This window comes from Rattus norvegicus, chromosome 12, assembly GCF_021556685.1.
Source record: "Rattus norvegicus strain SHRSP/BbbUtx chromosome 12, alternate assembly SHRSP_T2T, whole genome shotgun sequence".
Lineage (NCBI taxonomy): Eukaryota > Metazoa > Chordata > Mammalia > Rodentia > Muridae > Rattus > Rattus norvegicus.
This window is the reverse complement of record NC_141545.1, coordinates 21370472-21385494: the sequence shown is the minus strand read 5'-3', so window position 1 is coordinate 21385494 and position 15023 is coordinate 21370472. Positions and strand designations below refer to the sequence as shown.

The 15023-nt window shown below is 50.8% G+C and overlaps 1 protein-coding gene and 1 long non-coding RNA gene across 9 annotated transcripts in view; both read left to right on the top strand.

Moving 5' to 3' along the window:
• Elfn1 (extracellular leucine-rich repeat and fibronectin type III domain containing 1) overlaps window positions 1-15023 on the top strand; it is a 64820-nt gene that overhangs the window by 23645 nt on the left and 26152 nt on the right.
• Window positions 1047-7663, top strand: LOC134481158 (uncharacterized). Of its 6 annotated transcripts, XR_015634236.1 has the most exons (6): window positions 1048-1209; window positions 2158-2261; window positions 2924-3025; window positions 4503-4596; window positions 7069-7253; window positions 7342-7663. It is a non-coding gene; the product is annotated as an uncharacterized LOC134481158 (long non-coding RNA). The 6 variants fall into 6 exon arrangements; XR_015634235.1 differs by lacking the exon at window positions 4503-4596 and having other exon boundaries at window positions 1094-1209; XR_015634237.1 differs by lacking the exons at window positions 4503-4596; window positions 7069-7253; window positions 7342-7663 and adding an exon at window positions 3443-3514 and having other exon boundaries at window positions 1047-1209.

The window sequence follows — 15023 nt, the reverse complement described above, 5'->3', positions numbered from 1 at the left end:
GGTGTGGTTTTCTCTTCCTTGTGGGGTCCCAGAAGCCCCTGGGATGTGGATGCCCAGGTTTGGAGCTAGATACGGCTGGAGGGTTTTTTTTTTTCAGAACCCAGGAGAGCCTGGCTCTGTAGAAATGTGTCCCGGGGAGGCTCCAGGGAGGCCTGTATCCTCCATCTGGGCAGATGCTTCTGTGGTGGGTGACGAAGGCTGGTAGGGCCCCAGTGGTATGTGCCAGCCTGCACGTGTGTGCCAGGGAAGCTTTGCGTGCACATGTGTGTGCTAACAGACTCTGTGCAGTGTGTACATATCTGTGGTCACCCCGTGGGGCCACTACCCTATATGACCACGGAGAGTCAAATATCCCCGGACATGTGCTTTTCCACTCCCGTGTGCTCACATGCAGCTGTGTGCACCCCGCGCTTGCTCCCCCCTGCTCGTCCCCATGGCAACCCCAGCAGTGTGTCCTGGTGAGACATAGAGCAGGTGTCGGGAGATCTCTGTTGGTGCTGGGGAGTCAAAAAGGGAGGGGCTCCCCAGAATGGGCAGGGCGTCTGAGGTTCTTGGGCAGAGGCTTTGGATTTAGGAGAATCTTCTGGAAGCCCCTCCATCTGTGATTCCTACAGGATGAGTCACAGGCCCATCTGGTCAGGATTTAGTATTGTGTGGTCCTTGGCGACAGATTAGCAGCATGTTAGGGGGGCTCGTCCCCATTTTCTGGGAAGGTAAACTGAGTTTTGAAGCTGGTGACACAGTGGATCCTCGGGCAGCCCATGACATGGGTCCTTACTTACTCTCCCTCTCTCACTTCCGTGGAGAGAGAGGAAGGGGCATGCCCTCCCTCCCCCCGCTCCTGTTCCAAGAATGGGTGGAGTGGGTGGAGCCCTTGCCTTAAATCCCAGCTACCCAGTGGTTCAATGCGTCTTTTGCCATTTGGCTGATTGTGGGAGAGCTCTGTCTTGAGACCTATGGCTCAGGCCCTCCCCACCCGCATGTGAAGTCATCCAGCTCGGGCTGGCAGGGTTCCCATGGCAACAGCAGTGACGTCACAAAGGCTGGAGGAGGACAGCTGGAGGGAGGTGTGGGGTGAGGCCGAGGAGGGGATTCCTGCCTTCTCTCATGCTCTGACCACTTGTTACCAAGCAGGCATGGGGAATAAGTCCTGGATGTTCCCCCACACCCCTCAGAGGTGGAAGGAGTTAGGGACATCCTCCTGTCCAGGTGCCAAGTCCTTTTGGGAGTGAGGAGGTGGGCGTGAGCCTCAGAGGCATAGATGTCACGGTCACCTGGCCTGAGTAACTAGCTGCTCTTGCCAAAGTTGGAGTGACAGCCTTCAAGGGCCTATGACTGTACAGGTCACCACCAGCTGTCCCCGTGGGGGCCTGGGATCTGTACCTGAGTTTTTTCCTCATTTTTATTATGTGCGTGTGAGTGTGTGTGTGTGTGCACGCACATGTTTGCACCTGGGCACATAGCGTGGTGTCCCTGTGGAGACCACAGGTCAACTCCCAGGAGTCTGTTCTCAGTTCTCTCCTTCCAACACACTGGGTCCTGAGATCAAACTCAGGCTTGGTGGCAAGGGCTTTTACCTGCTGAGCCTTCTCTCCGGCTGCGCTCTCACCTTTAAGACAGGGTCCCTTGTAGGCCAGGCTTCAGCTGAGGAGAACCTTAAACTTTTGATCCTTCCCTTTTCCTCCCAAGTGCTGGAACTGCGGTACGTGCCAACGCACTGGGTTTATGCAGTGCTAGGCACGGAATGGACTTCATGCGTGCCTGGCAAGCACTCTGCCACTGAGCCACATCCTCAGCCTGCACTGGAGTCTCTTGGTCTCTCTTTTAACTTGACTCGGTTGACTGCTCTGTCAAGCTCTACATCCAGACATCCATGATAGTAGCACTGGGACCACTGGGCGCCCCCTGCTGGGCAGGGACATACCAGCTTTCTGCTCTGGTGGAGTTGAGCCCAGGCTAGAGCTATAGAAAGGCACAGGCCTGCAGCCCCTTCTCATCAGGTCTTGACCACTGTCGCTCCGTGTAATAGCTCCAGATGTGGTCCTGGGAAAAGCTGAGAGCCCAGTGGACTCATGAGAGGTCTCAGGTTTGGCTTTCGGGCTGCAAGCCTGGTGCAGTCAGCATCCCACAGTGCTCACGAAGCATTGGTTCCCGCAGCTGACTGAGTGCCTCAATCTTGCTTCCATGGCTGTCGTCTCCAAGCCAGAAGAGGGGCCAACCTCTCCCTGGGCTGCACCCTTCATGATCAGATTCCCAGGAGGGTATGTTTGGAAGCACAAGACAAAACATGGATTCCTGACTAAATTGTGCATAAAGCAAACAGGCAGACACTGCCCCTGCCCCTGCCCCTGCCCCTGCCCCTGCCCCTGCCCCTGCCCCTGCCCCTGCCCCTGCCCCTGCCCCTGCCCCTGCCCCTGCCCCTGCCCCTGCCCCTGCCCCTGCCCCTGCCCCTGCCCCTGCCCTGCCCCTGCCCCTGCCCCTGCCCCTGCCCCTGCCCCTGCCCCTGCCCCTGCCCCCTCCTTTTAAAACCCAACTGGTTCTGTCTGACCCAACTCACATTCCCAAGCATCTATTTGGAAAATGCTATACTGTTTTGTTTCTTTGACACTTGGTCTCACTTTGTAGTCCGGGCTAGCCCCAAACTCATGAACCTCCTGGCTCCACACCCCCTAGCACTGGGATTGCCAGCAGAAGTCACCACCCCTGGATTCTCTGTGGCTTCTGAGGATTGAATCTGGGTCCTCATGTTTGTATAGCGACTGAACATTTCCCCAGTCCTGTCAGCACATCTCATTTGGTCTACCCAATACCCCACCCTGTTACCCTACCCCAGGGTTGCAAAAGAGAGCCCAGGTATTCCTGGATATGTAATTACTAAGAGCCTACTGTGTGCCATGCATTGCCTGTGTTGGTTTTGGCACAGAAATGACATCATCCTTCCTGGAACCTCCTTGGTACAGTCATCAGTATCCTCTGCTGTGAACACGTGTGGGCATCTCTCAGCATCCTGCAGCCACTTGAAAAGGTATTCACTGGGTAGGAGCAGGGACACAGAGCAGAACTCAAGGCCTTTCTTCCCAGAAGCCACCATCCTGTAGGAACGCAGCCTGCTATGAGGGGCTTGGCGGCAGGTGGCAGGTGTTGACCCTGTGAACGTGACTCTTCCTGAGATTCCTCTCCTGTCATTTGACTCTAAAGACAAGATCCTGGTGTAGACACAGGGCTGACATCGTGCCTTCTTGGGAGAGGTGTGTGGAGGGAAAGGCTCAAGTTAGCTGGTGGGGACAGAGAGCATTTGAAGACCCTCTTGTTCCTGGTGAACACATTCAGGCAGGGTGGATGGAACTGCCACTGTCTCCTGATAATTCGCCCGTGTCTAGATGTGTCTTTTATTTTACGCCTACATTTGAACATCTCACCCAGTTTTTTTTTTTCTTTTTAGCCCATTAAAGACCGAGGGAAACTTAGCTTCGTCTCAGACAAACAAGCAAAATTCCAGCCTCATTTTCGTGTCTCTCTAATAAGCACTTCTCAAATGTACAGCTCGCGCGCATACAATTCGTCAGGTTAATGCCTTCTCAATCCTCACGCCTCCCTTCTGCAGCGATTTTTTTTTTCTCTTCCTTCCTGCGGTAGCGCCCTCAGAGGGAGACTGCCTCAAGCTTCCAGGAGCAAATTAGCACCATTGGCTTCCTGGCGGGTGAGGACCTGCCACTGGAGCTGTGAGAAAGTGAGGAGGTGGGGTGAGGGGTCCCCGGCATTACTACCACGCTGCAAGCTTCCAACAACACACAGAGCATTTGTGTCTTCTCGGGCCACAGAACACCGAAAAGCACAGCTCTGGCATTGAAATCCCAACACTTGGATGGCTGAGGCGGGAGGATCAACGAGTGCCAAGCCAGCCTGGGCTCCAGAGTGAGACCTCGTCTTAAAAGGATAAAATATTACAAATTAGAATGACGATTTTCTTTAGCCTAGCCTTTAAAGTTTTATCAGTATAAGTCCATCATAATGCAAATCTTTAATCCCAGCACTAGGGGTGCACAGACAGGTGGAGCTCTGTGAACCTGAGACATCCTGGTCTATGTCGCAAGTTCCAGGACAGCCAGGGCTATGTAGTAAGACCCTGTCTCAAAACAGAAAAAAGAGGGGGTTGGGGATTTAGCTCAGTGGTAGAGCGCTTGCCTAGGAAGCGCAAGGCCCTGGGTTCGGTCCCCAGCTCGGGGGGGGGGGCAAAAAAAACCCCAAAACTGGATATTAGTATATTTTGTTTGGTTTGGGTGTATGCACATTCCTGTGGACATTTGTGGGTATGTGTGTGAACATGTGTGGAAGCCAGAGGTTGACTTCAAGTGTGCCCCTTACCCTGTCCACCTGTGTCTTGAGATAGAGTCTCTTACGGGCCTTGAACTCACCAAGCAGGTTGGGTAAGTCTGAGTTCCATACATGCTGGAAATCACAGCATGTCATTTTTTTCCCCCTGAATTTAAATTTTGAGTCAGGATTCCCTGTGAAGATCCATGATTAGTATCCCTTAGCCTTCACTGCAGAAGAAGAGTCCATCGTCACAGCCGGTGGGGGCTGTGCAGTTTGACGGTAAGGATTCCTTTTGTTAAGATACACATCACACATTAAAGGTTTGTCAAAGGCTTACACGGGCAGGAGATATATTACATTCAAGACTCTTGCAATCCATTTGACTCTAAAGACAAGATTTGTCGCCATTCAAGTGTCCCGTGTCCGCGCAGTTCATGTCAAACTCGCCATTTAAAGTTTGTCAAAGGCTTGCAGGGCAAGAGTTACATTACATGCAAGAGAGACATAAATGCAACGTCATGCCAGAGTGGTCCCCCAGGCAGTGGACCTCAGAAACCTGTAAGTGCTCCAAGTGCTCCCCACACCGTCCTCCCACTGTCAGACAAGCAGCTAGAAGCTTGCCCAGCTGGTGGGCGTGTCATGGTGATTGACCAAATATCCATCCTGCTCTCCCTGATGTAACCCTGGAACTGATGACCAGGGGCTGGGCTTATGACCACCTGTATTTTCTTGTCTGTGAAATGAATGTCTTTTACAGATATCTGTCCATTTTCTAGCTGAGCTCTCTTGATCAGTTTGCTAGATTTCTTTCTGGATTCTGAAAGAATATTCACCTCAGATGACAGAGAGAACAGTGACAATGACTTCCTAACATACCGTGTGGACTGTGTTTTGTTCATTTTGACTTTTCATTTAGGAGGATTTGATAGCCTAAGCTGGCCATGAAAAGCATGATCCTTCTGTCTCAGTTTCTCCATTCTGAGAACACAAGCCTGTGCCACCACGGTTAGCACAGGACTTATTAACTTAGTTATTTATGCACTGGTAATTGAGTGACACCCCAGCCCCTCCCTGGGGGATTCTAGGCAGGGGCTCTACCACTGAGCCACGCCCCCAGCCCCTCACTGGGGGATTCTAGGCAGGGGCTCTACCACTGAGCCACGCCCCCAGCCCCTCACTGGGGGATTCTAGGCAGGGGCTCTACCACTGAGCCACACCCCAGCCCCTCACTGGGGGATTCTAGGCAGGGGCTCTCCCACTGAGCCACGCCCCCAGCCCCTCACTGGGGGATTCTAGGCAGGGGCTCTCCCACTGAGCCACGCCCCCAGCCCCTCACTGGGGGATTCTAGGCAGGGGCTCTCCCACTGAGCCACGCCCCCAGCCCCTCACTGGGGGATTCTAGGCAGGGGCTCTACCACTGAGCCACGCCCCCAGCCCCTCACTAGGGGATTCTAGGCAGGGGCTCTACCACTGAGCCACACCCCGGCCCCTCACTGGGAGATTCTAGTCAGGGGCTCTACCATTGAGACACAAATTTTCACTTTTTATTTTGAGACAGGATTTCACTATTGGCCCAGGTTACCCCTGTGTTCACTCTGTAGCCCAAGCAGTCCCTGAAGCTCTGACTCTCCTGCATCTGTCTCTCAAATCTAGGCTTACAGGTCTGTTCTCTAGACTCAGCATGTGGTATATTTTTAAGAGCAGAAATTCCTCATTTTTGAGCAATGATATTTATTAGTTTATAATTGTGTGGGTGGAAAGGAATTCTCCTCTGTCACCACATTATTAGTGTATTTTCAAACATGTTAACTTAATATATAAAATAGATCACCGTATCATATGGTGCACAGTTTTCTTTCCATGCATTTTATGGTTCAGAGACTCATCTACCTAGGACTTACCTTCAGTTTTGAATGACTGACTTTATTAATGGACAAAGTAGAAGAATGCAAAGTAAACAGTAGATAATGAGTGGATGGAGAGAAAGAGAGACAGAGAGATAGAGAGACAGAGATAAAGAGGTGAGAGACAGAGAAACAGAGAGACAGACACCAAAACAGAGAGGCACAGAGAGACAGACAGAGACACACAGGCAGAGAGACACAAAATAGACACATAGACACACAGAGACAGAAAGAGAGACACAGAGACAGACACAGTGACAGAGAGACAGACAGACAGAAACATAGACAGACAGAGAGACACGAAATAGACACACAGAGACACAGAGACAGAGAGACACAGAGACAGAAAGACAGACACAAAGATAAACACAGAGACAGATACACAGAGACAGACACAGTGACAGAGATGCAGACAGACACAGAGAGACAGACAGAGAGACACACAGACAGAAACAAAATAGACACACAGAGACAGAGAGACACAGAGACAGACACAGTGACAGAGACACAGAGACAGAGAAGCAGAGAAACAGAGACAAAGAGACATACAGAAAAACACACAGACAGACACACAGAGGGACAGAGAAACAGACAAACATGTGGGCACACACACACACGCAGAGAGAGAGAGAGAGAGAGAGAGAGAGAGAGAGAGAGAGAGAGAGTCAAACCAAGGGAGGTAGAAACACAGCTGGAGAAGTTGAGGCAGCCAGCTGGAACCATAACTGAGCTTCCCTTCCATGGTTGAGCTTCTGGTTTCTCTTCCCCACCTCACAAGGTAAACAGTGACCTCTGGAAATAGTCCACCATCCGGCTGTTTTCAAGGACATGCTGTTCTTTCTCTCAGGCCGTCTTGCCATTCTCTTCCCTGCCAGTCACAGAGCTAGGGGGCCATCCCACCCTCATGCAGACTGTGGAGAACACTGGGAGACAAACATGGGTCAATTTGAAATGGTGTGGATGGACCCGTCTCAGAGCTTGCTTGCCAGTGAACTCAAAGAGCACACGGCATTCACCAGTACAATGGACCATGTAAGTCTAGGCTCAGCCTGGATGGGTTAGACGTGTGATGGAGCAAGGGGACTCAAGTTCAAAGTTCAAAACAGTGTTTTGCATTTAGATGCCTGGTTGGTGGAGGGCCCGCTGCCTTTTTCTGTTGGTTTGTTCTACGTCATCCAAAGGTAGATGACAGGTGCATCTCTACGTGCTTCGTCTGCTCTGTGGGTGCGTGGGGACAGTAGCCTGAACTCGTGTTGATTCTATGCGGTGCCAGTTGCCCAAGCTCTACAACTGGATATCCATACAGATCCCACTGAACCTGTTCTCCCAGTTTTGAGCGATTCTCGCGCGTGCACATCTTCAAAGCTTGTCAAGATCTACAAAGAGAATCTCATTGAACCTGTAGATCTATCTGGAAGAGATCAATTAAAAAAATACATATTCTTTGTGTGTGTGTGTGTGTGTGTGTGTGTGTGCGCGCGTGTGTGTGCGTGCACAACTGTGTATCTATATGTTTGTGTGTAGGGTATATGTTTCTGTGTCTGTGTGGTGTGTATGTGCGGGTGTCTATGTGTCTGTGTTTATATGTGTCTGTGTGCACGAGCACATGCATGTGAGAACGTGTAGGTGTTCCCAGAGTCCAGCAGAAGGGGTCAGTTTTGTGATTGGAGTTGCAGATGATTGTGAGCTGCACGACCTGGGGTCCACTTTTTGCTGTAAACACATAGACATCCAAATACAGTAGAATATGGCGTTTACATCTATCCTCTCGACTACCTATTAATATAATTCATACATAATTTTGGCTTTAACATATATAGCCACATCCTTAGAGAATGACTAGGTTTTAATTTTTTTTCTGAATCTGAGAATTTCCATTTCTTTTTCTTGTCTTGTTGCAGTGGCTGAAGTCACTAGGACGGTGTCAAATGGGTTTGTTTCTGAGTTAAGAGGCGCATCATGGGGGTTGGGGATTTAGCTCAATGGTAGAGCACTTGCCTAGCAAGCGCAAGGCCCTGGGTTCGGTCCCCAGCTCCTAAAAAAAAGAGAAAAAAAAGAAAAGAAGAAAAGAGGTGCATCATGCTGTCCATGAGGTGTGCCCTCTGCCATGGGCCAGGCAGAGTTTCCTTTGCTCCTTGGAGCCAGGACCTCATTATCCGGCTTCGCTGGCTGGAACTCGAGATCCTTCCACCCCAGTCTCCCAACCGAAGCCAGGCATAGTTTAAGGAGCTTTTAATTGGTACTCAGAAATGATTTTGCAAAAGAGCTTGGTCCATCCTATCACAGTCTAATGAGCTTTGCTGGGCTCTGGGTTTTAGCCTTAACTTAGGGTTTTTTTTTTTTTTTTTATTTGTTATTTAGATCAACCCTTACTTGATGAGCACAAGTGGAATGTCATCTTATTTAATAAAAATATGCATTTCTGGCACTGGAGAGCTGGCTCAGCAGCTAAGAGCACTTGCTGCTCTTGAGAAGAACCCAAGGTCAGACCCCAGAACCCACGTGGAGCAGCTCACACTACTGTCTATGAGTTCAGCCCAGAGGATATGATGCCCTCTTCTGGCCTCCTGGGGTACTGCACACACACACACACACTGACACACACACACACACTGACACACACACACACTGACACACACACACACTGACACACACACACACACACACACAGAGAGAGAGAGAGAGAGAGAGAGAGAGAGAGAGAATCCTTACAAGATGCCTTTCCCTGAGTCATGAGGTGGAACTCGTCCTTGTAGGCATCTCTGTGTTTCTCTTTGAGTCTGATATTTACCCGTGTGTCTGTACATTGTTGGGGCTTCAATGCCGGTATGAGTGGGTATTGTCCCACCTCTGCCAACTGTACCACGGACATTTCCTCTTGGTGCCACAGAGGTTTTAATTTTTTGTTATTTTTTATGTACCTCTTCCTGGTTTTCATTTGGCCAAATTTGCTTTTCTCTTCTTCTACCATTTATTCCACTCCTCCTGAGCTTGGAAAGCTGGCTTCTCTCCTGAGACCTCATAAGGATTGGATTGTGTTTCCACCCAGCCTTTATGGCTTAATATTGCACATTTAACTGTTTACTCTGTTGGAATTTGTGGGGCTGTGGGTGTGGTGTGAGAAGCTAATTGCTGCTCCAAGTTCACCAGGGGGCAGGGCCTTGTTTGCACCTGAGAATCTCTGGGGTCTGTGCTGAGCAGGGAGAGATTGAAGGAAGGAGGGAGGTGGTGTGTGTTGAGCAGGCAGCATGCTCTGTGTGTGTGTGTGTGTGTGTGTGTATGTGTGTGTGTGTGTGTGTGTGTGATGAGGGCAGGACTGTGCAGCCCTAATTACCACAGGGACCATTGTAGCCGCTGCCTCTGCCTGGGTTTAAGTTGAAAGCAAAGAATTCAGGCTCGCTCAGCCACAGGCTGTGTAACCCTGGCTAGGACTCAATTTCTTTTCTGCAAAATGGGGCTCTAAACTGGGCGTGGTGCTACACATCCATCATCCCAGTCCTTGGGAAGCAGAGGCAGGAGGATGGGGAATTTGAGGCCAGCTTGGGCTACAGAGTGAGATCCTGTTTCAAAAAACGCAAGCAGGGGCTGGGGAGATGGCTGAGTGGGTAAAGTGCTCTGTTGCCCAAACGTGAGGATCTGAGTTCAATCCTGGGCACCCCACATAAAAGCTGGACATGGTGGCACACACTTGTAGTCGCAGCACTGGGGAGGCAGAGACAGGAAGATCTCGGACTCGATAGCCAGCCAGAGCAATGAGAGATATTATCTCACCAAAACAATGTGGTTGGCATCCAAGGAACAGCACACACATTTGACCTCTGACCTACACACACACACACACACACACACACACACACACACACACATGCACATGTGTATGCACACATACATGTACGCCTCTACACATAGTGTACACCTGCATGCACTACACATGCACATGTACACACATGCACACACACAATCAGGGGACTAGTGACACCTTTATAAGAGCTGTCTGGAGGGACAGAGGCACTGGTGTGCCCTGTAGGCAGACGGGGCAGGCAGACTCATGGCAAGTCCCTTCCATGTCACCTTAGTCAAGTGTGCTGACCTCTGTGAGCCTGAGTTTCTGCATCTGAAGATGGAGATCACAGAAGGCTTGGGGCACAGCTCCATAGGACACACAGTAAGAGTCCCGGTGTGTGGCCTTGGGAGTGCCCTCTAATGGGGTAGCACCCACAGTTGCTATCTTTGCTAGTATCTCTGTTTAGGGGGTGTCCATCTCTGGACAGTGGCCGCTGTGATGGGGGTAGGAGAGGACAATGTGTTGGTGCATGGGACCAGCTCTCTTCTCGGCTCTGACTGGTCTGTGCCTTTTCTATTCTGATACTGGGTGGTGGGACAGGGCCAGCAGATTAACTCCTAGTTCCTTGTCCAACTCAGCCCTGACCCAGATAAAAGGACTTGGATCACCTGAGAAAACCTATAGTATGTATATACACATATGCACTCACATACACACATGTGCACACACATGCAACCGAACCTCTGAGTACATGTGGTCTCACACAGATGTGCACACCTACACATTACACACTTCTACATGTAGCCAGAGCTACATGTAGCTCTGTACACATGACGTCATATAGCAGATAGGCACAGACCATGGACATAACAACACATATACACACGCACATGCACACACACATGTGCACATATGTATCACACACATGTGCACATGAGTACATACGTACACACACACACACACACACACACACACACATCAATGCTCACTCTCAGGTAGCCAAGGTGGGCCTGAATGCTAGCTAGCTGGGTTCAGCTGTCTCAATCTTACCTTGCCTGGCTTGACAACTTCCCCTGGATGTCTGGTGGTACCTGGACAGCTCCTCCCTGAACCTGCTATGGTCACTCTTGTGTCCCTGTCCCCTGAAGGCAGTTCCTCAGCTCAGCTAATTCCTGCAGTCAGTCTCCTCAGCTTCCCCGTCTTAGCGGACATGGGATGTTTGTGATGTATTGGGATCCCACATGAGGCTGTGGTACTCAGGCCCAGCGAGGGCTCCTGTGAGAAGCTGTATCCTCAGTTGTGTGTAGCTGCAACGAATATCTTGGAACAAGGGATCCTCTCCGTCATCTGCTGGCCTTGAGACTTGAGTTATTATGGCCTGACGCCTGGGTGAAGGAACAGGAGGGGTCACCTGGCTCTACCTCATGAGCTTTGTATGTTCCCAGGGTAAGGCGGAAGGGGAATGGAGAGCTGTGCAGGGCAGAAGCATAGTCACAGAGGTGGGTTCCTGAATTTGGTGGTCAGGAAGACCTGCTCCTGCAGCCTCAGGGGAAGGGCTTGGGACCTTGAGCATTACTGGTGTCTGAGTTGGGTGAGGAAGCCGCCATCAGCTCTTAGAGCTGTGCCATGCCCCTATGTCTCATGCCCTCCAGCACTCAGTAGAAGGCAGGGACTTGAGTAGGTCACTCTTTGTGGGCCTAGACTGGCTGTGCAACAGGGGAAGCTGGCAGCCCTACCTGGAGAAGGCTCAAGGGCCTTGGTGGCCTGGAGTTACAGTACGGGAGACCTTGCTCCTTCCCACCTGGGTGGTGGTGAAGATGCCCTTCTCCCAAACTACACCATGATGGGGAGGGGCCGGCTGGAGACATGCTGGTCAGTGTCCCAGGCTGGTGAGGGGAGAGACACTGTGAGGGCTCAGGGGATAGGGTGAAGAGCCCATGCCTGGCTGGGGTCATGGGGTCAGGTCTTGGCGGGCCATGCCCCCTCGCTGCAGGGAACCTGAGGTGTGTGTGGTCTTAGGGACAGGAGTGGATGGCAGGCAGGCATCGGCGGGAGGCACAGCTGTGCAGGAGGCCGGACTGCTGGCATCAGCAAGCGCCCCTCCTCCCCCCATGCTAAACAATCACGGCACAAATATGCAAATGGTATAATTACTGTTATTTGTTTTGCTGATATAAGTGTTTGAAATGCAAATGTCAACTCTGGGCGCTGTTGGTTTTTCCCACCCCTCTCTCCCGGACATTTGCAAGTCGGATCAGTTATCCCTCATCCTGGGAACACCAGGGGTGCTTTCCTCTGAGAGACTGTGGAGCACAAAACACCACCTGCCCCGGCAGTGTGCTGACCCAGAGGTCGTGACATCCCCAAAGGTACCCACCTGTGGAGTAGTACCTCAAGCCAGCTGGCAGATCTGGCATCCGAGCCTCAGTTTACCTTTCTGTGTAATGGGCCTAGCCCCATTGCAACTTGACGAAGAATCCAGCTCCCATTTCCCATCTTAGAGGCCCCAGGTTTGGTCTGATTCTCTTTTCACCAGTATCATAGACAGTTGTGTTTCCAGAGTGGGTCCTGAGTTCTGATCCTGCAGCCTAGGTAATGGCTAAGACTCCTAGGTAGGCACCCTAGGAGAAACTGGGGCACTGCAGTTCAGGGACTTCCTGAAGACCCACCAGCCAGGGGTGTCACTTGAATGCCATCACACATTTGTGAGCCTGCAGGACCTTATCCTCTAGTCAGAATCCAGGAGCTGTTTCCTAACCTGACTGGAAGCAGCTCATGCCTGAACTATCTCAGCCACAAGCAGGCCTAGTGGCAAGCCTCCCACTGGGTGGTCCCCCCCCCCCTTCTCTCTCTCTCTCTCTCTCTCTCTCTCTCTCTCTCTGTGTCTGTGTGTGTCCTTCAGCAGAGCCACCAATCTGTCATCCATGCTGTCTCTGAGACACATGTGCGGGGGCAACTAAAGCCTTTAATCACCTCTGAGCCTGTCAGGATCGTGCATTGGAGAGACCCAGCACACAGCCATCTCCCAGAGGGCCTGGAGTCCTCATTCCGCCTGTGTGCAGGTGTGTACACACCATGCATATGCATATGTGCGGTCACATGTGCACGCCTGGGCTTACGCTACGTGACAGGCTCCCGGAAGCCGCCTTGACTCTGGTGTGGCAGGTAGCACTGGCTAAGAGAACACGGAACTGGCTCCAAGTTCAGTGGGACAACAGAGCCCTTGTCACCAATCCCCTGACCTTCACTCAAACTCTGCAGTGGTGCTGCTCTTAGAGTTCTATCTTAGCTTAGATGGTGGCAGAAATTGTCCCCCCTCTGCCCTGAGCTTGTTGTCTTTGGCAGGCCACAGGCTGTCCTCAGAACTGTTTTCTCTCCTGTCTCAGGCTTGTTGTGGGGCTAACAGGGTGAGCGCTCTTGCTTCTCCTCTGCTTGCCAAGCACTAGAAGCTGGGGCCACCTGGGGCGGACAGGTGTCCCAGAGCAGGGACCTTCAGTAACAGAGATGGAGAGTAGGTGGTGGCCAGGGCCAGGTCTGGAGGAGGAATGTGGCTGTTTTCCCTGGGTTTCCTCTCAGCCCTGAGGCCCTCTGCTATTTTTGTCCCACTTACCTTTACAGAGGCAGGTTCTGTCTTGTTAGCATATTCAAATACAGTCCATTATTATTTGAATTAGCTGTTAAGTAATTAGTTCTAATTGATGAGTGCTCCCCCCTCACATCCCCGTGTAGATTTTGGTTATGTACATCCGCTCCTAACCCACAATTTTAGGTAATTACTGCCACTCACTGTCTATTTACACACACACACACACACACACACACACACACACACACACACACACATCCTCCAGCGACAGGTTCCTTGTTGCCTTTAACACTCCCTGGCAACCCAGGAGATGCAGTTTGGGGGTGCAGGTACAGACCCAGCTGGTCTTGCAGTTCCGTCAGTCTTCCAGGGCCACAAATACCTGGGAGCCTCCTCGATACTGAAAGCCCTTTGCTTTCAGCGTCTCCTGCCCCATGATGCACCTCTTCTGAGATGCTTAACTTTGGGAGAAGTTATTCCTCTTCTCAACCATAGGCCCCCCAGACTGAATGAAAAGGGCTGAATGACATAGTGACATTCATAATTCAAGAGAGTCTACATACTTTCTAGATGCTAAAGGAGACTAAAGGCTGATGCGTCGGATGGATGGAAAAATGAGAGATGAATGAATGCATCTGTGAATGGATGGATGTAACAGGAATGAATGATGGATGGGTATGTGAATGAATGCATGAATGGGTGAATGAACAAGTGAATGAATGAACAAGTGAGTGAATGAATGCATGAATGAGTGAATGAATGAATGAACAAGTGAGTGAATGAACAAGTGAATGAATGAATGCATGAATGGGTGAATGAACAAGTGAATGATTGAATGCATGAATGGGTGAATGAACAAGTGAATGAATGAACAAGTGAATGCATGAACAAATGAATGAACGAATGCATGGACTACTGAATACACACACATAAGCACTTGACAGTGATCATTTAGGTAGATGTCAAGCCTTATTAGTGTCCGCCTTCTTCTCCAAAACTGGTTAGTTCAGCCTGTCTTAGTCAGCGTTTCTCTTCCTGCACAAACACCATGACCAAGAAGCAAGTTGGGGAGGAAAGGGTTTATTCAGCTTACACTTCCACATTGCTGTTCATCACCAAAGGAAGTCAGGACTGGAACTCATGCAGGGCAGAAAGCAGGAGCTGATGCAGAGGCCATAGAGGGATGTTACTTACTGGCTTGCTCAGCTTGCTTTCTTATAGAACCCAAGATCACCAGCCCAGGGACAGCACCACACACAATGAGCTAGGCACTCCCACTTGATCACTAAGTGAGAAAATGCCCTACAGCTGGGTCTCATGGAGGCATTTCCTCCACTGAGGCTCCTTTCTCTGTCATCACTTCTGCTGTGTAGAGTTAACACACAAAAACAGTCACTATACTGCCCTTGAACCAAGACTTCTGTCTCTTGAC